The sequence below is a fragment of the Ruditapes philippinarum genome, unplaced genomic scaffold (genome assembly GCF_026571515.1).
Source record: "Ruditapes philippinarum isolate M1 unplaced genomic scaffold, ASM2657151v2 ctg10700_1_1_1_1, whole genome shotgun sequence".
Lineage (NCBI taxonomy): Eukaryota > Metazoa > Mollusca > Bivalvia > Venerida > Veneridae > Ruditapes > Ruditapes philippinarum.
The window spans coordinates 1-26,742 of NW_026857216.1; the positions used below are offsets into that span (position 1 = coordinate 1).

General features: G+C 30.1%; 1 long non-coding RNA gene across 1 annotated transcript; it reads left to right on the forward strand.

Annotated features, from left to right (window-relative positions):
• The first annotated feature begins 20 nt into the window (after positions 1-20).
• Positions 21-4,022, forward strand: LOC132749084 (uncharacterized). Its single transcript, XR_009628367.1, has 2 exons — positions 21-629; positions 2,031-4,022. It is a non-coding gene; the product is annotated as an uncharacterized LOC132749084 (long non-coding RNA).
• The last annotated feature ends 22,720 nt before the right edge of the window (positions 4,023-26,742 follow it).

A 26,742-nucleotide genomic window follows, 5' to 3' on the forward strand; every position in this document is an offset into this window, starting at 1 on the left:
TTAAAATGTCACATAAAACTGCAATTTTTAGCACATTTAATAACTTTATATAACTTTATTACTTTTCTGTTGTGTCTGTATATTTGAATATAATATATTTTATCAATGCTACGCTTTAAAGGGAGTCCACTGAGGTTATTTTGCATGGTGGGACTGAAAATATTTTTTCCAGATAAATGTACCATTTGATGTCGATTTAGACCATGATCTTTGTGCAAAATTTCAGATCATTCGGGCGCTTCATTTTTCCAGAATAATTATTCAAATTGTAAAAGAATTACCCAAAATGAAAAGCGTTTAAACACTTTTCACTCAAATCGGGCTAAAAAAAGGCATAGAAATACGATTTTCAATTTATTTCAAAGTATTTCTTAACTATCTTTGCAAATATTTCTGTTTAAAGTGCCCCAGCTCATTTTTAAATTCAAATGTTATGTTTTTACGCTTTTAAACCTCAGTGGAGTCCCTTAAAGTTTAATACAACACAATAAATCAATGTATTCCAGAAATGGACGACATTTGTCGTCGAACCTACATCTGTTGTATCAGAGGTGGACATTTGGATAATTATAGGAAGCGTTCTTGGTGCCGTGGCTCTTCTTATTATTGTCATCATAATTCTTTGGAAGGTAGGTTAATTGTGGAGGGGGTATTGGTAATACATGTAACTGACGAGTTATCCAGGAAGACCGTTGTTAATTACTGGTTAGTTATCCAGGAAAACGGTTGGTAATTACTGGTTAAGTATCCAGGAAAACCGTTGGTAATTACTGGTAGGTTATCAAGGAAAACCGTTGGTAATTACTGGTTAGTTATCCAGGAAAACCGTTGGTAATTACTGGTAGGTTATCAAGGAAAACCGTTGGTAATTACTGGTTAGTTATCCAGGAAAACCGTTGGTAATTACTGGTTTTGTTATCCAGGAAAATGGTTGGTTATTACTGGCGAGTTATCCAGAAAAACCGTTGGTAATTACTGGTTAGTTATCAAGAAAAACCATTGGTAATTACTGATTAGTTATCCAGGAAAACGGTTGGTAATTACTGGTTAGTTATCCAGGAAAACCGGTTAGGTGGATTGACCGCCGTAATATAACCAAATTATATTTCAAAATCGGCTTAAAATTCATAAAAAAAACACACACTAACAAATTAAGAAACGTTAGATCGGATTACTTTTCTTGATGTTTTGTTTCAATTATGATATAGAGGATATTTGTTTAGTGCAGTGTAAGATCGGAATATATTTCACCGAGTGAGCACCAAAAGGTATATTTCACGAGTTGAGCAGCCACGAGTGAAATATGAACTTTTGGTGTTCACAAGGTAAAATATATGTCGATCTTACATTAAACTAAACAAATTTTCTTTTTTGTTATATGCAAAGAAACGTTTAAAATAACATTTTAACCTAGTACTAAATAAAAGGGCGCCAAATAATAATACAACGTGACGTCTTTTCCGACGTCACGTCATTAAGTTGGTTTCCAGTACTGTGAACGCTTGTATTTCACTGAAACAACGTAACTGGCTTAAATATTCAAAACACTGAAATTATCAAATTGATAGGTTCACTGTTTAACTGTTTAAAACAGTGAAATTATCAGTTTTTATTTCACCGATATATTTCTATAAACCACCGAAAAGTATGTAATAAATCAAATTAATAGTTCAACATCTCACAATAAACCGTAGATCAACAGTAAATAGTAAACCATAACATTTGGGATAGTAAATAAAATTTCTAACATATCTTTTCAAAAAGAAAATGGTCTCGTATCATGTGTGTGTCAATCAGCTGTATGCTGGACTTTTTCTCTGCTGCCATGTTAAAAATATAGCATTTGCAATAAAAAAAAAACATTGTGTACGAAGACGATTGTTTGAAACATAATGTATCTTAAAACTTTAATAGATTCTATTTAGTTTATTTACCAAAGTTTCATTAAAGCTACGGGTCGTACAGATATGAGGTGTGGACGAATCGTAATAGGCATCAACACATTTTAAACACATATAGTATATTTTCAGTGTGGATTCTTTGCTCGGAAAAAACACAATGAGGTCCAGCAATGGAAGCGTGCAAGTTTGTACAACCGAAAGAGTGTCAGATTGTCAAATACCGAAAAACAACCTTATACTGCAATTGAGGAAAAAGAAAGTTAAACCACTAGTTTGCATACACATTTATTACATCAGTTGAAATAATAGTCATAACATTCTACTTTCTTGAGTGGTTTTGATCTAATTTGGATAAAATCTTTGTAAATAAGCTGTTGATAACTTTTTTTGCAAAGATGACTATTTCTTGAGCATATGCGTTGACTGTGTCCGCTTGGTTATATTATTGTGTATGTTTGAGTAATTATTGGAAAAACTTTATCAAACTTACTTTTTAGAACAAACATCTATCGTTTCTGAAAATATGTTTTGTGTATATGTTTGCTTGTATCTGCGGGATCAAATTTTGCCAAATGAAAGGATTGCCAAATATTGTCAAATAATTTTTTTTCATATGTAACTAGTCACAGTGTTTGATTGTATCCCCTCGTCGGTTTACTGAGGGATACCGATTTGACGTTGTCCGTCCTTATTTTTTCTGACCGGATTTTCCTTCGTCTGCTCGTAACCGGGGCATAACACGCTAACTTTTTCAGTTATAAACATTATTAAATTTCATGTGGTGTTTCAGGTTATTGAGAGGAAATGAATTTACCAAGATCGTTACTCTTTTTCTTTTTGCCATTTTTTTTAGTTATTTCCCTTTCAATTATTTAATGCGTTTTTCGGGGTATAACTAAAGAAGAAATTGACATACCAACCTGAAACTTCATTAATGTATATATATCATAAAAGAGAAGTGCAGTGCATCAGAATAATCACTTTCATAAGAATTATATATGAGTTTTTGCCCTTTGCCATTCTTTATATCTAAAAGGAATAAAAGGAGATGAACATATCTTATAGACGAATCAGTTTACAAGAATATTTTATAATTGTATAACTTTGAATAATTGCCTTTTGTGTTTTTATACCGAAAGATCTTATTAGGCATAAAGCTATGTCGCATATAATTACTTGAATCTTAATAGATAGATAGGTCACATCTTAGAAAGCGCAGTTTTAAACTTTTAACGAACCACAACTATTCGGTGTTGTAAATGCCCTTCGTATTCCTACGTTACTTACTTTTAGTCGAGGATATAGCCAAAAAGGTATGGGAAATAACAACTTGAAATTTTAAAGCTGGATTGAGCTAATTAAAGGGAGCGCACTGTTTTAAACATAGCTCTCTTACGTATTTGTTAAGCTTCTGCCCTTTGTTATTTTTACATTTAGTTATTGACCTTTGTAATTTTTCACATTTATTCTTTCTCGGGAGCAAATCTGAAGAGGAATAAGAGATTCATAGATTGATTGATCTTATTAAAGTAAATCCATTTTCCAAGAACCATTATCCTGTATTTTGTATAGTTTTGGAGTTATTGTTTTTCCTTTTACACTAGTTATTGCACTTTTAATGATTTATTTTCATATGCATTTATTTCTGAGGCATATTTCTTAAATTACTACAATTCGACAGACAAAAATTAATATGAATGATATTTTAGAATTGTTATAGTGAAGTTAAATAAAACTATTTTATTAATAGAAGCATGCTATTATATAGTAACTTCACAATCTGCAATTATAGAAAATCAAAATTTATATTTAATTTACGCTTTTTCCTTGGTCCAATTGGAATGATTGATTTGATTATTAGAGCATTAATATTGAAATTTCCTTTATATATACGTGAATCCTTGTTTTGAAAATTGTATGTATTAAATACATATTTTTTAAAGAATGGCCAAATGACATTTAAAATGTCGAAATAATGTATTAATGCGATTTCATTTTGAAATGCTGTCTTTTGTACTAAATACTGCTAATATTTGTAAGCTTTGTATCATAATGATGCTCTGAAGTATATTAAACTAAGAAGCTTCAATCACGTGATTGGGGTTATCAATTCACCAACTCTTTGCTTGTTGTTTTTCTTTGGTATCCTCTACTATTCCAGGTGACGTATTCGTGTACACATTAATTTCTTTTGATATTTAAGTATAACAAAACTAATAATAACTGTATTTTAAATAGATCTTTCAGTGCGCCAATACTCGTACTTTCATGTACCTTGCAAGTTTGGCAAAAAACAACAACAACAAAAGAAAAAAAAAAACAACAACAAACCGACAAAATACAAACAAACGCTGATTTGACTATCTATGTGGAACTGTTAACAGTACAAAAATGTTAAATATCAATGTATATTGCCATTGACTAAAAGGCAAAAACCTTGTTAATATATTATGTTTGCACATCACTTATAATAATGTACAATATTAATGGGATCGTTATATGACATATATGGCATTTGGCTTATACAGAATTACTTTAGTTCGATTGTGTAGGAAGCTATAAGAAACATATACACACTTTTGAATTCGTTCGAGGGACCAATCAGCACCGACCAATGAGTGTAAAGTTTCTTGCTCAAGGAAACGATGACTTGCGTCTAGCGATCATTATATAACTAGTCCGACGCGTTAACCACTTTGCAATGCCGCAACTTACTAGTATACGGCATTTGCCTGCATGCCTACATATGGACGGTTATTTATGCTTCATCAGTGGTTTGTGTCATGCTGTTTATTTGTTATGTTAAACAATTTCTAATGATCGCTTTAAAAAGTTTGTAAGCCCAGAGGTTGATCTTATATTCCTTTATGTTTCTTTTTACGGCTTAATTAAGGTCATATGGCAATCAGATTGAAATCAGCTCTAAAAAACGCGCCGCAAGTTTTAACCCTGAAAAACCAATACTGAGTTTTAAATTTAATGATTTAGAGAACAAACATGGCGTTGTCCACATATAGCTGACAGGTAAACTGGCAAAACAATATTGCCCTATAAAAATTGACTTTTTTTCAAGTAATTTGTTAAAAAAATACTTCAAACAATTTGTTTAACTTTCACGTTCAACGATATTTTGATACTTCTTCTAATGCCTTTGTAAAAACCGGTTTAATTGCATGGCTAAAAATAGCTCTCTCGGGAAATCCGAATTATAAGAAGGCGAAATATATACGGTCGTCTTCAGATCTACATAAAAGAAATAAGTAGATCTGAACTTTAGTAAGATTTGGTCATATGGCGCAGAAACAGGAAAGATGATTTTAACTAACCTTGTGTTAGAAACTTAAAGCAACAACCAGGGGTCAAAACCACCTCACCTGCTGGAGCTAAGAGTTGCATAGACTCCAGTAATTCGAACCCATTTAGCCGCCTCTTACGATCATCGAGCCATTCTAATGACCCGAACCTTAAAGGCAACCCTTCAGCCATAAAGGGAAATGGGAAACATAAAAAACTTACACACTAACAAACGTACTGTGACTTAAGTTTCTAGAGATTTTATCCCTTTAATCATCCATCAACTTAGAAGCAGAACAAAAAGCGAGGATTAAACGACGAGTCAGTCGACCATTTATTATATGACAGCGTGTGTAAGTCTCTTTAGGCGTCCCAATTAGACTGACAAACAATTACAGATGAAACAGGATTCCAGCATTGGTGTACATGTATGCATTATAATTACGTGCTAGGAGAAATCAAGCTCACATTTTATCTGTTTGAAGTTACTTGTCCCAGACTCACCTGCTGTCACAAACCTACTTTAACTCAAGATTTAGTAGATTTTACTCGTCTTTCAAAACATACTAAATGTAACTTAAATACGGTTTTCTTTAATGTATTTAGAGATGCAAGAATGACAAAGATATTGGTGTCGTTAGAAAGGCATTTTAGTGTGATGACTAAAAATTGTACATCACGATAACATATTCATTATTACCTTCAAATTAAAGCAAGGAAATCTTTTTAATGAAAAGGCTAACACGATTTTACTATAAAAGACTATTGTGTAAAACTATGTACTTAAGTGTTGGTTCGTAAGCAACTTTGATTGGGCAATTTTAAAAGTTTGAAAATGCTCGGTAGATATTTTATGGAAAAAAATGAAAATTTGCAGAAAGCCCACAAACGTACATTGTTGTATTGTGAATATACTACATAAATCCAAACCACCAACACCTTATATTTCCTTTTCATTTAAGGCTGTTCCTTCTTCATTTTCCAAAAAACAAAAAAACAAAAACAGCTCTTAAATACTTACAATTCAAACTACAACATGTAACTACGCGTATAGCAGTGCAATTCATTGTATTAAATACTACTAATATTTTTTATCCTTTGGCAGAAAAATAGAATTCTTTGATAAGAAACAATAATTATGTCAATGCATTTCATAATTTTGTTATTATATAACATACGAAAGTTATGATTAACTATACCAAAACAGTACTTACATTACTGTACAAATACATGTATAACTATAAGTAACTTAAAATATTGGAAATATATACATGTATGCAAGAACTGAAAATTATATCAATTTGGCTGTTATTTTCTAAGAATATTATGATAGACAAGCGATTTTTTCAATTGCACAAACAAATAAAACTTATCATGAAAAACGACAAACCATTGACAAACAATTTAAAAATTGAATGTGTTAAAACTGTAAATATTTATGTATTTATTAAGACATGTAGATAATGTTAGACTTTACAGTGTAATTTGATAAAAAGAAAGGCAACTACATACGAATTATTCCGACATAAAACTTTGCAGTTATCTAACTTTTATGTACTCTTCAAATAAAATATGATACTTATATCATGGTGTTTTTCTTTTTCCTTGTTAGGCGAGTATCTGAAATTAGTGTTCACGGTCGATTCCAAAACCAAAACAGTCATTTAATATTACTGTAAAAGTAATCATTATACTTAAGACTTATGTGGTAACTTATGATTTTACTAAGATTGCCTGTTTCAATAGAAGGCTTGCTGTTGTTCTGGCTATGCCATTTATGTCACAAAAATCACCCTAAGGATGCCCATCTCACCTTTTGTGATATAGTGGTTTATCATACTTCCGGTCAAGAACATCATTTTGGTTAAAATATTAATATACCAATATACCGTCATTGAATAAAGAGTCTCAAGTTTAATTGAATAATATATTTATTTGTATTTTAGATTTGAAGAAAAGTAATAATTAATGAAATGCAGTTATGAACTAGTCATTCTATACATACGAGTATATATAATATCATGATGATTTTTTATATCGCTTGTATTGTAAATATGCTTGCAGGTATTGACTTTAACCGATTGAGATATGTGTAAAATATTTATACATTTTATCCAACTATAAGCGTCTGGCAACACAATACATTATTTTAAATTATAGGAATTATAACCACAGGATTTGCATTTTGTCCGTCTAGGATAACTTGTTTTGATTATCTATCAAATCATTACTCATATTTGCTATTCGAGTTTAAATTATTTTAAGTTTGAGAAAACTTATGTGCCAAGAACAAATTGACAATATAATATATTATCAAACGATATCGTATGTACTTTAATTTTTATAGTTCATTTTATTAAACAGTACGCAATAAAAAAATAAATAGTTGTAAGTTCATGTTACATGGTTTTTGTATGGCCTAAAGACCAATGAGAGATGTGTGCACACAAATACATGTAAACTGCCAATTAAATCAGATCACTTCTAACTGAAAATATGCTGATGTTTAAAAATTAAAATTTTAAAATGTGTGTAACTGAGATGTCTGCAATAAAATGCTATGAAATTGAAAAGTTAACACTAAAAAAAGGCTTAGGCATTCCTGAATGAACATGAAACTCGTATATGATAGATCATTATAACAAACATTAATTGTTTAAATGGTAGATAAAATGCACATTGCAGCTGCGAAACAATTTTACATCCCACTAGTCATCTTGTATGTGTATAATCTGTAGAGAAATTTTGATTTTTTTTAAACACTTATATCTGTGGCAATTTGTGGAAGTTTTGAAGTCTCCTAAAAACACTGTCAGGAACCTTTACTGAAAGAAGGGAATTTATAATGATAAATGGTTACAAAAAATGTAATTTACATATAATGCATTTAAAGTAACTGGCGAAAAAGATAATTTGATTTAACGTGTATACCATTTAAAATAATATTACGACTTGTAAAGCGTCATATACAATTGGTCCACATGCTTTAATTTGACACTAAATACATTAATAACGTACTAATCCAAATTTTATGTTGGCATGAAATGCATTTTAAGAAACTTTCATATACTCATGTACGATTGAAGTATAAGATTAATTTATTATACAGTGCAAAAACGTCCACTTTAAATAGTTTATATTTCATGATTAATTATTTGATTTAATATATTAAATTCCCAGTTTTGACTTTTTAATGCTTAAACTGTTAATCAATTTTAGTATCACTATTGCTTGTACATGCATTCTAGTTTACAAAATTTCTTTGAACCAAAAAGCACCACATAAACTAAAAACCAAAAAGCACCACCCTTTTCTTAAAGTATTAGATCAGATATTTCTATATTATTTTTAACTACTGTTTCGTAAATAATATTGAAGAATGTTTTATGAATGTCTTAAATCATTTTATATACATATTTGATTCAATTAACTGATATCTACAATAATCGACAAGAGAAAAGAAACAGAATGCACCAAAATGCGAACCCCTGTGGCTTTACATTCATATCAATTATAGCCGTGCGTGAAGTTATGTACACGTATCGGATTTTTTTTTATGAAATTATTATTAGATTCTAAATTGCAAACAAATTCGGGTTAATGTGTAAATAAACAGGAATCATGGACGTGAAAAAATGTTTAGGTGTATTTTCGATTACATCAGTATTCAAATAGACACCATAATGACAATATAAGTATTAAATAATTGCATGACTAAATGAATCTGAAATATTCATTATTTGAGAAAAATGATAAGAAGATTGAGACTTAATATGATTGGATACAAATAACAGAACCAATGCTCTTTTTATTGCAAGGCTTTTTTTTATACAAGTTCGTATTTAGATAGGAGCATTTCGATTCTTTCATAGCAACGGCTTAAGATGTAACAGCTCCTGTACACCAGTGAAATACTATTACAAACATTTTCTTTATTTTATGTTGAATTAGTTTATGTATGCAACGAATAGATTTATGAATACATTCACAAAGAAATATCAGAAGAGATACCAAGAAATAAACATATTCGTAAAGATGTTTCGTTCTTATTAATATCTAAAAAAGTTGAATTCAATGTTCAAAGTTCAAGCGAACAATTTATATATCGACAAATTGTTAGAATAGAAAAAAAACAGAATATGTTAAAAACGCTCAAAACGCACATCAATTTTAATTGTTCCATTATCGCTGGAAACTGCAAGCTACCGTTCACGCCTACTTGCATCGGCTTAAAAGTTCAACATTTAAAAATGACAAATATTGAAATTTTGAATTTACAAGAACCCAAGTTGATTTTGTAATAAAATCTGATATATCTTTATACGAGTCACGGTTGGTGTATTCATATAATTGCTCTAAACGCTTCAAACATTTACAGACATTGGAAAAGCAGTAAAATAATTTAAATGAATAAAAAAAGTGTTGACATCAATTCACTTTTTGGCAACGTAGTAATATTATACACGTTCCATTTTATGCAGGTTACATCAAAATATTCATCAAAATTATAACATATTTGACAACTTATATTTTGAATAAACAAATTCTTTTATAGACTTCATAGTAATCTAATTTGAAACTGGATAGGACAAAACCATTGATTATAATTTCCTCTAACTGTAATACATGCTGTTTTATCATATTCTTATAGGAGTTAATGATAATCTTCTGTCATATGTTGCGGTTCGAATCGGATTATCCCTCCCGATAGGCGGGTTACTGAGGGACGGAAATTCCTTACCTTCTTAAAACAATTTTCAATTGAATGCAAAGGTTTTTGATGTATTTAATGCAATGTATAATGATAATACATATCTGTTATAGTTAAAAATTCACATAGTGATTATTATATCACTATACGAAGTACCACTTTCAATCTCTTACAAATACCAGGAACAACTCCTTTTTTTGTCATTGATTTATCAGACAATATACGATGACATTTTGTAACAGACCTTATCAATTAAAACAACAATTTGTGTTTCCTATCTGATGATCAGCATTCGCTAGTAAAGTGTGTTGATCTCTAAGTATAAAGATGTCAGTTTTAAATTGACGAATGGTTTGCATACATACACATGTGCTAGAAATGTGTAAATTGTTTTAACTATTCGTTTTCCTTCAAAAGCTTAAAAAGATACAATGATATATTCGTTATTCTTTACATTTCAAAGGCTGGTATATAAAAACAACATAATTTAAATATACAATGATATTTTCTTCAAGAAACAAATGAATACAATTTACTGTATTACCATTCAAGAACCACTCTCAAATTTTCAATGACTTATTTAAAAATACTCTGTATATATTGCCTTACTTTATGTGACTCTCTCATCCCCCGGTTCGTGCACGACGTTGAGAGGCACATATCAATGGCAGATGATAAACGATCCACTGCTATGTGTAAAATTGCAAGTAACCATGCGTTCTGCAGGGCGGGGTTACTTTTAAGGCGACACGACTCAGTTTGTTTGCAGTAAATTGCAGATGTCGTGACTGGACCGAAGGAAGTGGCGCTTTAAGCTCCTTAAACGATAAGACTGATTGAAAACCAGCGCCCATTGCTTGATGTTGCTAGCAACAACAGTCCTTATTTGGGCTACCTCTTCATAATTGTCTCAGGTTACTGTAAGAGAAGCTTCAAGCAAAATGTAAAGATTATACGAATGGATAGTGAATGTTTATGAAATTTCTTCGACTTTTCCCATATAGTCAAGTCGATAAATCTCTTTTGATAACTAGATAAGTGTATGTAAACTGCTTATCAAATCACTTTTCTGCCAAGTTGAAGGGTAGGTAAATCAATGTATTCACTGTATTAACTCAACTTGTCAATAAGCAATTTGGTAGTAATTTGATAACGAATCAATTCTGTTTGGTTTTGGAGAGTTTTTGTATGGGTTAAGGGAGAGTGCATAAGGATAGTTTTGCTTCGTTTTATTGAATTTACCCTATCATAGATCTACTGGGGCACTTGAAACGGATCGATGTGCGAATTTACTCAGAAATACATTAAAAATTGTGTTTTTGTGAATTCGTAGCCATTTTGAACAAAAAAAAACACACAAAAAAAAAACACGTTGCAATGCTCAATTTTTGATCAATTTTAACAGAAGTTAGAATAAGTATTCTCAAAAACAATAGGTTTGTTTGCCTGTTTGTCATATAATTCACTTACATAAACTGTGTTATCTACGTAATGCTTAAAAGGTGTCAGACAATATGTCCAGAGTACAAAACGCAATAATTATAATATAAAAACAATTATGTACGTTCTAGAGTGTATTTACCCACTTTGTTTACATAGATGTAATAAATTGTTATAACTCCCTTGGGTCTTTGAAAACAATAGTTCTAGCTTTCTTAGTTAGATGATATAGTTCATATCTACTTTCATTTTCCTGTCACCATATGAAGCCTATTTAACACAATTTTGATTTCGGTGTTTATATATTAGTAAGATCAGTTCTTGAGATTCCTCTAAATAAGGAAAAGAACAGGATATCATTTAAAATGTTAACTCGTACTAGGGTTTATAATTATATCAATATTTGCCTTTAAAAGGCACACCATGCCTCCGAAGTCCATATGTTTCTTATTCTTAAGAAATGTCAAGTATGCGTTTAATTTTAATTTAAGTTCTTTCATAATGTTCTCTTCAGTTCACTTCCCCCAGATTGCAATGTTTTTACTATATATGTTATCAAATTACTGAATAACCTATAATTGACAAGCTGCACTTCAACGCCTGAGTTTAATAAAATGGTTTTATCGATTAACCCTTCAACACGTCAGAAATGAATTGTTTGAAGCGGTTTGCGCGGCTCAATCTTGTAAGGTAATAAAATTTCCTGAAATTACTATATGTATCATCAATGTCAGAACCTATTGGCGGAGACTGAAATAAATTAAGTTCTTTTATAAAAATGGAATTTGGCAATAAATAATATAGCACTTTAATAGCTCGCATCTTACATTATGAAATTAATGTAGATAACAGCTTCAACAAATATTAAAGTTTGTTATGGATACATTAACATAACCAAGACTTTGATGTTTGACTCTTCACGCTTCATTGACTTGTATATCGTAATTTGTCGGGATTTACGAGATTATATTGTCTGATTTAGATTTCATACCAAGGACGCTATAAAATTATATTTATAAAGTAATATTAGAAATTTATATTTCAAAATCTTTTACATTTTTTTTAGAAATATTAAGTCCCCGTTAAATGTTTCATAAAATAAGTTTACTGTAACAGTTGGTTTTTTTGTCATTTTAAATTTTGATATTTTAATGCATGCGACGTATATTTTTCGAAGCTTAAAAGATTAACAAGTCAAGTCAAGTCAAGTCAAAATTTTATTTGCAATTCGGCAGATATCTGCCTTTGGCAATACAAACATGAATATACATATGGTAAACACACAATAATAAATCTAACAAAAGCAAACATACATTGAATGAACATTATACATAATAATGCATATATTGTGTTAAGATTATTTTTGGTATATCGACAATTTAATACCAATCATAGCAAAGATCTAAGATTGTTTTAATATTTATTTTATAATTGTTCATTTCTTCTATCAAATGCATCTCTTAAGAATTTGCTTAAATTATATAGATTTTTTCTTTTAGAATTTGTCATTAATCTAGAAAATTTATTTAGATTTGGAAAAGTGTGTGGCAATTTGTATTTGATTCTTAAATCTCTATATAATGGACAGCATAAAAGAAAATGATACTCCGATTCAACAGCTTGCTGAGAACAAAATTTACATAATCTCGCATTTCTTTCAACCCCAATATATCTTCCAGGTTCAATTTCTAATGTATGAGAACTTAGCCTAAAAATTGAAAGTTGTCCCCTTAATTTACTATTATCAACAATATTAAGATACTCTTCAAAACAAAAATCATTTTTATACATTCTATAGTAATCGAGTTTTGGCATTAATTCAATCGATTCGTGCCATTTCTGCACAAATTGATCTCTTAAACGTTGTTTGAATGATACAATATAGTTACAATTATTTTCAAAATTCTCTATACAATTTGAAAACCCTAAGTTATTAATTATATTGTGAATACTTTTAGCCCAAGAAGATCCTCTAAAGTTATGTACTTGATCACTATATAAACTAAACAATTCTGGTATAGACTGTTTCTTTATTTTTATCAAATATTTTAATGCCCTTTCTTGACATAAAACTGTTAAAGGGAATCTACCAAGTTCTCCGAGTACTGCGTTGTTCGGAGTTTGTTTTTTAACACCTAAAATGCTTTTACAAAACTTAATATGTAATTTGTCAACTTCTTTGCAATCAAAAGCGCCCCAGATCTCTGAACCATACAGTAATATTGGTACCACCATACTATCAAAAAGTTTTAATTTTGTTTTTATATCAAATTTAACTCTATCAAATAAAGATAAAAGATTATGATATGCCTTTAAAGCTTGTTCAGACAGAGCCTTAATTGCTACTTTAAGATCACCTGAATATGAAAATTTTACTCCCAAGTAGGTGAAAGTATCTACATATTCAATGGTTTCATCATTAATCGTAATATTAACATGTGTGGTAGATTTTCGCTTTTCAAAAACACATACTTTAGTTTTAGCAACATTGATTTTCAGACCCCACTTACAGGAATATCTCGAGATTGAGTTAACTTGAGATTGTAGACTATTTATATCTGTTGTAAACAAAACAATATCATCTGCAAATAACAACATGTATTTAGATAACAATTCAATATCTTTTGTTGACATTTGCTCAATATCGATACACTGTTCAATATCATTTATAAATAGAATAAAAAGCAATGGTGATAATGGTTCTCCTTGTTTTAAGCCAATGGTTACATCGAAAAAATCAGTCAATTTTGTATTCACTTTTAGACAAGATTGTACAGATGCATATATTGACTTTATAATATTTAAAATTTTACAACTTATACCGCAATCTATCAGTTTCATCCAAAGTAAGTCTCTATTGACTGTATCAAATGCTTTTTCGTAATCTATTAATATACAATATAATTTTTCATTTTTGTTCAAGACTTTTTTGATAAAAGAATGAAGTATAAAAATTGCATCAATGGTTGCCCGTCCCTGCCGAAAACCAAATTGACTATCATTAAACACATTTTGAGCTTCGCACCAACTGTTTATTCTATTTCTTAAAACTAATGAAAAGATCTTACCCATAATATTAACTAATGTTATACCCCTATAATTCGCAGGATCAGGTTTATCCCCTTTTTTATAAATCGGTACTATTGCACCTTTTGTCCACATTTCCGGATATATACCTGTATCTAATATTCTATTAAATAGCTTACATAAATAGGGACTAATAAATTCCTTAGCATTAATGAAAAAATCTGCTACAATATCATATATATCAGGGCTTTTATTTCTATTCATAGACATAACAGCCTTTAAAATTTCTTCTGTCGTTATAACCCGATCAAGTTCTTCTATAGTTACCGGTATACTACGCCCTTCGTTTTGATCACCATCTAAAAGAGGCGACTCAGCGTTACTCGACATATTAGAAAAATGATTTACAAAATCTTCTGCCTTTATATCATTAGAAACATTTAGTTTACTTTTAAATTTGTTTATATATGTCCAAATTTTCTAGGCGTTTTACGGCTCATTTCAGACAATTTTTGCCTTTCTTTTTTATAAAATTTATTTTTTGCTTGATTTTTTACTTTAATATAATCACTTCTGCTTTGAAGGAACAAAAATTTAGTTCTTTCACATTTATTTACAGAAAATGCTCTTTTACAGTTATAAAAATTAGACTTGGCTTGTCTGCATTCAACGTTGAACCATAGACATTTCTTTCTTTGAGGCCTCTTTTTAAAAGATTTTTTCTTACCAAAACTTTTAAATGAAATATCAGTAATAATATTAGATAGGTCCTCGGTACAATCATTTATATCAATCACACTATCTAATGGCCTATTAAATATATCATCAAACTTCGATCTGCGTGATTCTAATGCATTCAAAAATTCTCCTTTATCATCAGTATTCCATACGAGTTTTTTAACATCTGATAATTCTGACACAATAATACAACTACAACAATAACTTAACGAAAACACTACAGGACAATGATCAGAAAACTCTGTCATATCATGAATGAAAAATTTGTCTAAGCTTGAAAAATTACTATAATGTGTTAATACATAGTCAACTGTACTCTGCGTACACTTATTTCTATATTTTGCATGGAAAGTACACTTTCCCGATTCTAGTCTACCATTGACTATTTGTATACAATTTTCCTTACAAAATGTTAATAATTGGTTGCCGAACGAATTTACGGTTTTATCATCATTATGCCTTAAAGGTAATTCACTTAAAGAGTCATCTAATGCAGGAACCGCTATAAATCTGTTTATATTCAAATCTTCAATCAAGTCTGATCTTTCACCTGTTCTAGAGTTAAAATCCCCTGTACAGTACACATATCCTATCTCGCTATATTTTCGGAAATCACTATTCAATTGGTCAAATAAGTCAATCTCAAACAAACAAGAATTCGGTGATTTATACAAGTTAGAGTCTTCTGGTGGAAAATAACAGATGCATATATAAGTATCTTTATCGTAACCTAAAAACTCCCTTTTTAATTTAATCCACACAATTCCCTTATTATTTGAACTGACTATCTCAATTCCATGTGAAAATTCCTTTTTAAAATACACTACAATTCCCCCGCTGTTGCGTTTTGATCGTGAATTACCTTTAGGTCTAGGACAATTAAAATACTCATAACCGTTAATCTTAAGATTCGAAATATTTGATGTCCAGGTTTCTGTTAACAAAATGAGATCAAATTGCGATATATATTCTAAAAAGTCATTGTCATTTAATTTTGAAGATAATCCCTGAACATTCCATAGTATAATATTTAATTGTTCCCATAATGCATCCTATTTCTGATACGTCGTGCTATGTGTTTCATTGTGGTATTCTGCGCCGGAAGATCTATCCGAAATTGCGTCCAATTTATCTATGTCCGTTATTGGCAGGTCATCAATTGTGTAAAGTCTTTTCCCAATATACAGTTTGTCTAAATGTAAGTTCGCTCTCAAGCCAGCATCCCGTGCTTTCTTAAGATAAGGGTTTAACAATCTTCGCCGTTCCTGAATCGCTTTAGGGTACTGGTCGCTTACGCCATGACTAATTGTATCCTTAACAATACAAACATATACGGATTTATATACAAAGTGGTTGTTTGTTGTAAATATTACACGCATAATTGCAGTTTAATTGCTTACACAAATCAGACTATGAGCATAAAAATGAGCATTTATTTTCTTACCCACGTAAGCATACAAAACAACACTCATACCAGGAACACAAATTGAAATTGACATGTTACATATCAGAGATGAACAGGCATAACAAGAAGATAGGTAACAATAAGAGCTGTCTTAATAGATTAGGTTCTTAAAGAAAATCTAGGAAATATATACAATGTTTGTTACATACAAAAACATGACAAGGTGAATCTGTATGTCCGCGTGTTATTCCTTCCGAAAAAACAATATATATTTCTGTGTTTCTTTTAACTTATTTTCTTACCTTTTCACAGTGTTGCATTTACATACAAGTACTAATTTTATAGCGTATAGTTAGGTAACTTGTTACTATATTTAATGTTTCATGCGTTTAGGTTAAATAATTAATATCAATTACTCTGAAAGGGCTAGGGTTAAACTGGTAAATATTCAGCGCAAAATATTGCAAACAAAAGGACTCAAAAAGCAAACGATTGACAAGTGATTCATACGAAGAAATAAAAAACATAATTCGTAGCTTCATGTTCTGCAATGGCTACAGTAAAATTTAAAAAAAAAAGTGTCCGGTCCTGTTTTGTTCGGACAAGCATTTATCTTATAGTAAAGCATACAAAAGTTAGCCTTTAAATACACATGGAAGATATCGTCTCGAATCAGACAAATACCATCAACTTATATTTTTTTTAGATCGGAAGAAAAATATATTTTTGATAGTGCAACCATAGTTCCAATGTTGCTATGCTACTTTATAGAACATATGTGCAACATCAAACAATTGATAGCTGACAGATATATGGCGAATTTCAGAGTGCATTGTACATGAGCATTTGCGTGAGGTGAAAAGTATGTTACAACTTCTTAATAAATATTTTATATAAAAAAGTGGTCGTTTATTGCAAAAAAAAAAACAACAGTCAACATTAATTTTATTAAAGAAATAACTACATTGCTCTGTGTAAACTACTTTACAAATCACATTACTTCCAAGTTAAATGGTAAATCAATGTGTTCACTGTACGAGTATTTTAACTGTAATGAAGTTCAACTTGTCAATAAGCAATTTGGTAGTAATTTGATAACGAACCAATTCGGAACAAATTGACTGTTTTGAAAAGTTTTTGTATGGGTGAAGGCAAAGGGGATAATGGTAGTTTTGCTTCGTTTCATTGAAGTCAACTTATCATAGATCAGCTGCAGCACTTAAAAACAGAAAGATGTGCAAAAACAATATTGTAGAATATACTAAGAAGTACATTGAAAACTGTATTCTTGTGAATTTGTAGCCAACTGCAGTTAAAACGTTGCAATGCTCTTCGATTTTTGGTAATTTTAAACATAATAATTATTCCGGAAAAACGGAGGGAGCGGAGGGAAAAAATATTCACGTATGATAGGAAATGTCCCTTGCAACGTTATTTTATTATTATAATTGATGCGCATACACTTTATTTGTTTCCGGTAAAATCAGGTAATGAAGAGCTTGATATATGTATTGAACACAATCATGTTAAAATTACAATTAAAAGGAGAAAAATGATTTAAACTGATTTTCTATCTAGATCAAAAATTATTATATTGGTCTAAGTGACTCAGCAACAAAGTCTTCTAGATTTGCTTATTGTCAAAGTGTTTATAAATAAAAAGAGCGCGTATTGTAAATGTTTTAAACTATCTAGGTCTCCAAAGAGTTCATCTAAACTCATTGTTTGCCCTTTCAAATCAAAATAACTGATTCTGAGCCAAGTTATGCCTTCAAACATTATAGTAACGTTCTCAGCTCTTCAGTTCATTTCCCCTCTGATTGCAATGTTTCCAATATATATGTTATTTTATTACCGAATAACCTTTAATTGACAAGCTGCACTTCAGCGCCTGAGTTTAATAAAATGGTTTTATCGATTAACCCTTCAACTTGTCAGAACCTAATTGTATGAAGCGGTCTGCGCGGTTCAATCTTGTTAAGAAATGAGATTTCATGAATAAGCTATATGTATAAGATATGTTGGAACCTTCTGGAGGAAAGTGAAATAAATTCAGTTCTTTTATATAGGTGAATTTGGCAATAACTAACAAAACACTTTAATGGTGTGCATCTTAAATTATAAAATGAATGTGTATATAGATTACAGCTTTAACAAATATTTATTTTGTGATTGATGCGTAATTATACCAAAACCTTATGATATTTGACTCTTAACGCTTTATTGACTTGTATAATAGTTTGTCAGGATTTACGGGATGATATAGCACGATTTAGATTCAAAATTACCCAAACCCAGGACGCTATAAAAGTATATTCATTAGGTAATATTATGAATTTATATTTCAAAATCAGATTCAGTAAATATTTCTTTGTTTAACAAAAGACCTCCTTTACAAGTACTTCCACGAAATGCAATGATAATCTTGCGTCTATCTTCACAAAATTGTTGCATTGTTTTAATTACAACTATCGTCTATAAACCGGCTCTACAAATAGCACAAATGGATTGTAAAGTACAGAGTGCTTGTTTGAATGTTTGTTGTAAATTGTTCATGTATAATTGCAAATGAATTGATTACATAAATCAGGCTATGAGCTTAAAAATGAGCAACTTTTGCGTACCTACTAACAGTCAAACCAGGAACACAAATTGAAACTGACATTTTACATACCAGAGATGAACAGGCGTAGCATGAGAATGTTGATCAGCAGATAGGTAACAAAATAAGCTGTCTTAATAGATTAAGTTCTTAAAGAAAATATGGAAAGTATATACATTGTTACATACGAAAACGACAACGATTGATTTGTATGTCCACGTGTTATTCCCCTTCCGTAGAAGTTATACCTATTTCCGTGTTTAGTTTTACATTTCCCTTCTTATGTTTTAATGCACTTTGTTATATATATGTCTCTTATAGCGTATAGTAAACTAACTTAAGGCTATATTTATGTTTCATGCGTTTAAGTTTTTGGTATCAATTTCTCAAAAACGGTTAAGGTTTACTTGGCAGGTATGGAGTGTAAAATATTGGAAGCAAAAGAACACGACTGAAAAAGAATTGACAAGTGATTCGTTCATACGATGAACAAAAAATCGCCTACTGCAATTGCTACGGAACAATTGTAAATGTATCAGATTTGCTTTTGTTCGGACCAAAAAAAAAACTGTTCTATCAAATAAATAAATAAAGTACAGAGAAATACAGAAAATAATCTTCGTGATTTAACAAAAGAACTATATACTTAAAGGTATCTTCTTTAATAACATTGTATTCTTAATAACATCTAGATCCGGCTGTAATTTTCTACTTATTATTGTACTAAAAATATTTCTAGAATCATATATAATGTTTATTTTAGATCTAGTATGTAACTCAATTATAAACAAGATATTTGTTGCAATCGTAATGTATATTTTAATTCCACTTATATAAGAAATACACCTGAACGTATTTCACAGGCATGGATCTTGTTAGTAACACATTAACCCAAATTTGTATGCAATTTCTGATGATAGCATAATTCCGACTGTAGTTATCTGATACATTCCTTCATGCATTATATAAATTGGTGGGAATTTATAACCACAGGGGTTCGCATTTTGTTGTATTGTATTTTACTCGGTTGATTGCTATTTTCATCTTTTATAAGGTAATTGAATCAAATACGCGTGAATCGAGTATTACGGCTTTTGATTTACAATCCTGCATTAATAGTTTTGCTTATAGTTATATTATTAATACAAATGTAAGCTTTAGTACCGCCTCCGTGGTCGAAGGGTTAGACTCGATGACTTCTAATCCAATTATCTTTCTGGCGTGGGTTCGATCCCCGGGACATGCTTTGGTAGTTTAGCGCGGAGGAAGTTAGTCTAGTACTGGAATAACTCTCCAAGAACGATGGTTAGGAAACTACCCGCCTATATGCTTGAAATACTGTTGGGAAAAGGCGTAAAATGAAACAAACAAACAAACTAAGCTTTAGTAAAGAAATGTGGGCAAATTGGGTTAATACTATCCTCTGATAAACTATGTGCTTTTGAAGCAAATATGTTAAAAACGCATGCACGTATTAAGACATATATTAAATATAAAACTGTACAATAAACATTTTTAAGCGGGCATTTATGAAAGCAAATTTTATTATTTGATTTGCGTTGTTAGTATTGTCTTCTTTAACCAGGAACATATTTATTATAGGGTTTCATTAACTTATGAAAGTAAAGTCGAGTTTAATTGTTCGATGTGCAAATTATTTCAACGGAAAAGATATCGGAATGTAGCAAATACATTTTTTTTTAAATTATCCGATTGTGTTGAAAAAATGAAAGATCGGTTGACTCTCGGTATGCACAAACAAGGAATGTAAAACTGATTTTTATTTTTGACTAAAATATTGGGTTCTTATTTCTTAAGCATTGGGATCCGTATATCCAGACTCCTAACTGATTATTTCTGATGAAAAAGTCACACAATTATTTTTATTGCCTGAACATATAAACACCTTTTAAATAGTTTGAAATGAACGCACATGCGAATATTTAATATCGTCTAAAAACTGCCTGAAGTTTCTAGGAAAACTGAGCAAAAGAAGTAAAAGATAGTTTATGTATATATTTGTTTGGAAATTGTATCAAGATAAAAAAAAAAGAAAATGAGAAATAAAACTTATAGCAATTCTGTAGCATAATCAGCCTTTAAATACACATGGAAGATATCGTCTCGAATCAGACAAATAATATCAACTTATGTTGTTTTTAGATCGTAAGAAAATATTTTTTTGATAGTGCAGGGAGATTTTTTTACCAAAGTTCCAATTCTGCTATGCTACTTTATAGAACATATGTGCAACATCAAACAATTGATAGCTGACAGATATATGGCCAATTTCAGAGTGCATTTTACATGAGCATTTGCGTGAGGAGAAAAGTATGTTACAACTTTTAAATAAATATTACATATAAAAGAGTGGTCGTTTATTGCCAACAAAACAGTCAACACTAATTTTATTAAAGAAATTACTACATTGCTCTGTGTAAACTACTTTACAAATCACATTTCTTCCGAGTTAAATGGTAATTCAATGTGTTCACTGTACATGTATTTAACTAAGATGAAGTTCAACTTGTCAATAAGCAATTTGGTAGTAATTTGATAACGAATCAATTCGGAACAAATTTACTGTTTTGTTTTGTTTTAAAGAGATTTTGTATGGGTGAAGGCAGAGGGGATAATGGTAGTTTTGCTTTGTTTAATTGAATTCAACTTATCATAGATCAGCTGCAGCACTTCAAAACGGAAAGATGTGCAAAAACAATTGTAGAATATACTAAGAAATACACTGAAAACTGTATTCTTGTGAACTTGTAGTCAACTGGGTTAAAAACATTGCCATGCTCTTCGATTTTGGGTCATTTTAAACATGATAATTATTCTGGAAAAACGGAGGGGGCGGAAGAAAAAAAAATCACGTATGATAGGAAATGTCCCTTGCAACGTTATTTTGTTATTGATGCGCATACATTTTATTTGTTTCCGGCAAAATCAGGTAATGAAGAGCTTGATATATGTATTGAACACAATCATGTTAAAATTACAATTAAAAGGAGAAAAATGATTTAAACTGATTTTCTATGTAGATCAAAAATTATTATATGGGTCTTTATTATTCAGCAACAAAGTCTCCTAGATCTGCTTATTGTCAAAGTGTTTATAAATAAAAAGAGCGCAGATTGTATATGTTTTAAACGATCTAGGTCTCCAAAGAGTTCATCAAAACTCATTGTTGGCCCTTTTTCAAATCAAAATAACAGAATCTGAGCCAAGTTATGCCTTAAAACATTATATTTACGTTCTCAGCTCTTCATGATTGCAATGTTTCCAATATAAATGTTATCTAAATACCGAAAAACCTATTATTGACAAGCTGCACTTCAGCGCCTGAGTTTAATAAAATGGTTTTATCGATTAACCCTTCAACTCGTCAGAAATGAATTGTATGAAGCGGTTTGTGCGGTTCAATCTTGTTAAGTAATGAGATTTCCTGAATAAGCTATATGTATCAGATATGTCGGAACCTTCTGGAGGAATGTGAAATAAATTCAGTTATTTTATATTAAGGAAGTTGGCAATAAATAACATAGCTCTTTTAATAATTCGCATCTATAAATATTAAATTTATGTGTATATAGATACCAGCTTCAATATCTATTAAGTTTGTGATTGATACATAAATGTATATCCAAACCTTTTGCTATATGACTCCTACCGCTTTATTGACTTGTATCATATTTAAAATATTTAGATCCATTTCTGTCAAAGTCATAGTTTTTTTAAGTACCTCCACACCTTTCATAAATTTTGTTTTATTTGCTTTTGTTTGTTTAATTTTGATACTTCAATGCGTTTTGCATATACCTTTCGGAGTCTAAAGGATTAAAACTACAAGTAGCATAATTATATGGATTTATATGCTCCGAAAATTTTTGTAAATTATTCATGTATAGTTGCAGTTTGATTGTTTACATGTATGTAAGTCAGGCTATGAGCATAAAATGAGCACCTATTTTCGTACACCCGTAAGCATCGTAAAAAACACTCAAACCAGGAACACAAATTGAAACTGACATCTTACATATCAGAGATGAACAGGCGTAACAAGAGAATGTTGATCAGAAGATAGGTAACCAAAATAGCTGTCTTAATAGATTAGGTTGTAAAAGAAAATCTAGAAAATATATACATTGTTACATACGAAAACGACAACGATTGATTTGTATGTCCACGTGTTATTCCTCTTCCGTAGAAGTTATATCTATTTCCGTGTTTAGTTTTACTTTTCTTTCTTACGTTTTTAATTCACATTGTTTGCAAATAAATATATGTCTCTTACAGCGTATATTAAACAAACTTAAGGCTATATTTAAGCTTCATGCGTTTAGATTAAGTTTTAGTATCTATTTTTTTTTCAAAAAGGGTTAAGATTTACTTAGAAAATATGCAGCGTAAAATATAACAAACAGAAGAACCCGACTAAAAAAGGATTGACATGTGATACGTTCATACGAAGAACCCAAATTCGCCAATTGCTCCATTTTGATGCAATGGCTACGGAACAATTGAAAATGTATCACGTTTGGTTTTGTTTGGACCATTATTTTTTATCTTACAGTAAAATAAACAAAACTGTTCTATCAAATAAATGAAGAAGTGCAAATAAATACAGCAAATAATTTTCGTGATCCAACAAAACAATTTTATTATTCTGAAAGGTATCTCCTTTAATAAAATGATTGTATTCTTAATTACATCTCGCTCCGGCTGTAATTTTCTACTTATTATTGTACTAAAAATACTTCTAGAATCATATATAATGTTTATTTAAGATAAATCTAGCTCAATTATAAACAAGATATTTGTTGCCATCGTAATGTCTATTTTAATTCCACTTATATTAGAAATACACCTGAACGTGTTTCACAAGCATGAATCTTGTTTAGTAACACATTAACCCGAATTTGTATGCAATTTCTGATAAAAGCATAATTCCGACTATAGGTATATGATAAATTCCTTCATGCATTATGTAAATTGTTGGGAATTTATAACCACAGGGATTCGCATTTTGTTGCATTGTTTTTTACTCGTTTGGTTGTTATTTTAATGTTTTTATAGGGTAACTGAATTAAATACGCATAAATTGAGTATTACGGCTTTGATTAAACAATCCAGAATTAAAAATAGTTTTGCTTATAGATATATCATTAACACAAATGTAAGCTTTAGTAAAGAAATGTGGGCAAGTCGGGTTAATACTTACTTCTGATAAATTGATTTGCTTTTGAATCATATATGTCATAAAAAGTATGTATAAAATATATATTTTGGACAACCGTACAATAAACATTTTAAAGCTAGAATTTATGAAAGCAAAGTTTATTATTTGGCTTGTGGTGTTAGTATCGTCTATTTAACCATTAATATATTTTCATTTTCTATCACAATGTTGGGATCTTAATTTTAAAACATTGTGATACGTATATCCAGACTCATAACTGTTTATTTCTGAAATAAAAACCACAACGTATTTTTATTGCCTTAACATATAAACACATTTTAAATAATTTGAAATGAATGCATTTAGTATACGTATTTTTTGATATCGTCTCAAAAATTATTTAAAAAATGCCTCAAGTTTCTAGGAAAAGTTGTCCATTGGCGTATGTAAATAGTAGCAATTTTATTTCTGAATCATTTATCTTGTTATATAATTATTCTTTTATACACGTGGAGTATATCGTCTCAAAGTCAGACAAATGTTATCATCTTATGTTATTTTAAGATCGTAAGAAAACTATTTTTTTGTGATAGTGCATAAAGATTGTTTTTACCATAGTTCCAATTCTGCTATGCTACTTTACAGCACATATGTGCAACATCAAACAATTGATAGCTGACAGATATATTACGAAATTCAACATACATAGTAACATTGTACATGAGGTGAAATTTATTTTACTTTAAAATAAGTAGTCGTTTGTTGCAGAAAAACATTAACATGTATAAACGAAAAAAATAATTGTAGATTCACGCTGGTAATAATCATTTTTTGTGTGTCACATTGTGTGTCACATTGTCAAACAAATGGGAAATGTTGTTAAAGAACTTATTGATATAATGTAAAACAAAACAAAAACAACAACAAAAAAACAACAACACACCCAACAACAAAACATAAAAGCATTTTGAATGAAGTGTCAAAGGAGACACGTCCTATTTGCTTAAAATGCTGTGTCAATATTTTTACTTGTAACTTTTTTGTCTTCTTAAAGAGTAAAATTTATAAAAAATAAATATGTCACTGAAATGTAACAATTTATCATTCCTGTCAAAAAGGAAAAGAGGCGACAATGAATTTTGAAGTTTTAAAGCCCTGTCAAAGGTCCCACAATGTAAGAAAAGTCGGATGAAGAAATCTCAGGTGAATGAGTTAAATGTTATTAATGAAGGATTTCAACTAGGCACCAAAACAAAACCATCGACCCGAGGTATAATAAAGATGGACAGACTAAGGTAAAAAATAATACTCGTTTTCCCAACTTGTGCTTCACCGGAAATGTTGCTGAAGGTGTACTTGGCTTACGCAGAAAAAATATACTCTAAATGTAAATGTTCACATACTTCATTATTACAAAATAAAAATAAACAGTTTCTGTAAGAAACACTTGCAGTGAAATTATTAATTTGAGTAAATAGATAACTGCATGCGCAGTACGAACAATCTAAGGTGGCATGGTAGTAGCAAATTATTATTTATCCGTACATTTATTTTTGTATTTAAAAATAGGTTTATGTAACTATCAAGATTTTCTTGTTTAATCTTCAGTTTGGTGAATTTTTGTTTGTATTTGGATAAATGTTTATTTAAGTGCATGCAAAATATAGCAATTTTTATAATATCTACAACAGAAAGTTTATCTACCTCTATGATTGTTTCATCTTTTTAATACTAAAGCTAAACAAACATATATTAAATTGTATCTTAAATAATATCTACGGCTTATATATATTACACTATTATTATTATTATATATACAAAGTAAAGGTGTTATTTAACTACACTATGTCTTGCTTACTCTTTTCAAAACTAAAGATTAACAAACACATATAACTTTTTTTCAGATGGTATCTACAACTGACAGGCTCTTCTGTGGCTTGCTTCAAGAGTTAAATATATTTATGTGCAAGAAGCAAAACATCTGTCGACGGCTCATAACAATAACATTTATTGGAATTTATGGCATAAAATATCAAACATAAACTGTAACACTTTACTAATGGTCTATGGGTTTTGCCTATAAATTCATAATGGCGTCCGTATGTTTTACAAAACTCACCGAAGAACATTGAATACTCTTTTTTATAAATATATCTGTACATTGAATATGTTTGGTTTGTTTGACTAATAATGGTAAGTTATAACAATACATTATAACTCTATAATGTAAATAAATATTAATTTTGCGAAAATGATTTGAAAGAAAAAACTCCTAAAACAGGCAGTACAAAATCGATTATATTCTTGGTGTATATTCTGAGTTTTCAAAACATTCAAACAATATGATCTGGCAAGATATATTTTCGGGTTTGTTGTATGTTATTTATAGATTTCATGTCAGCATATATCAGAGTAACGACCCCCTTTGCGTTATCTTTTAAACTC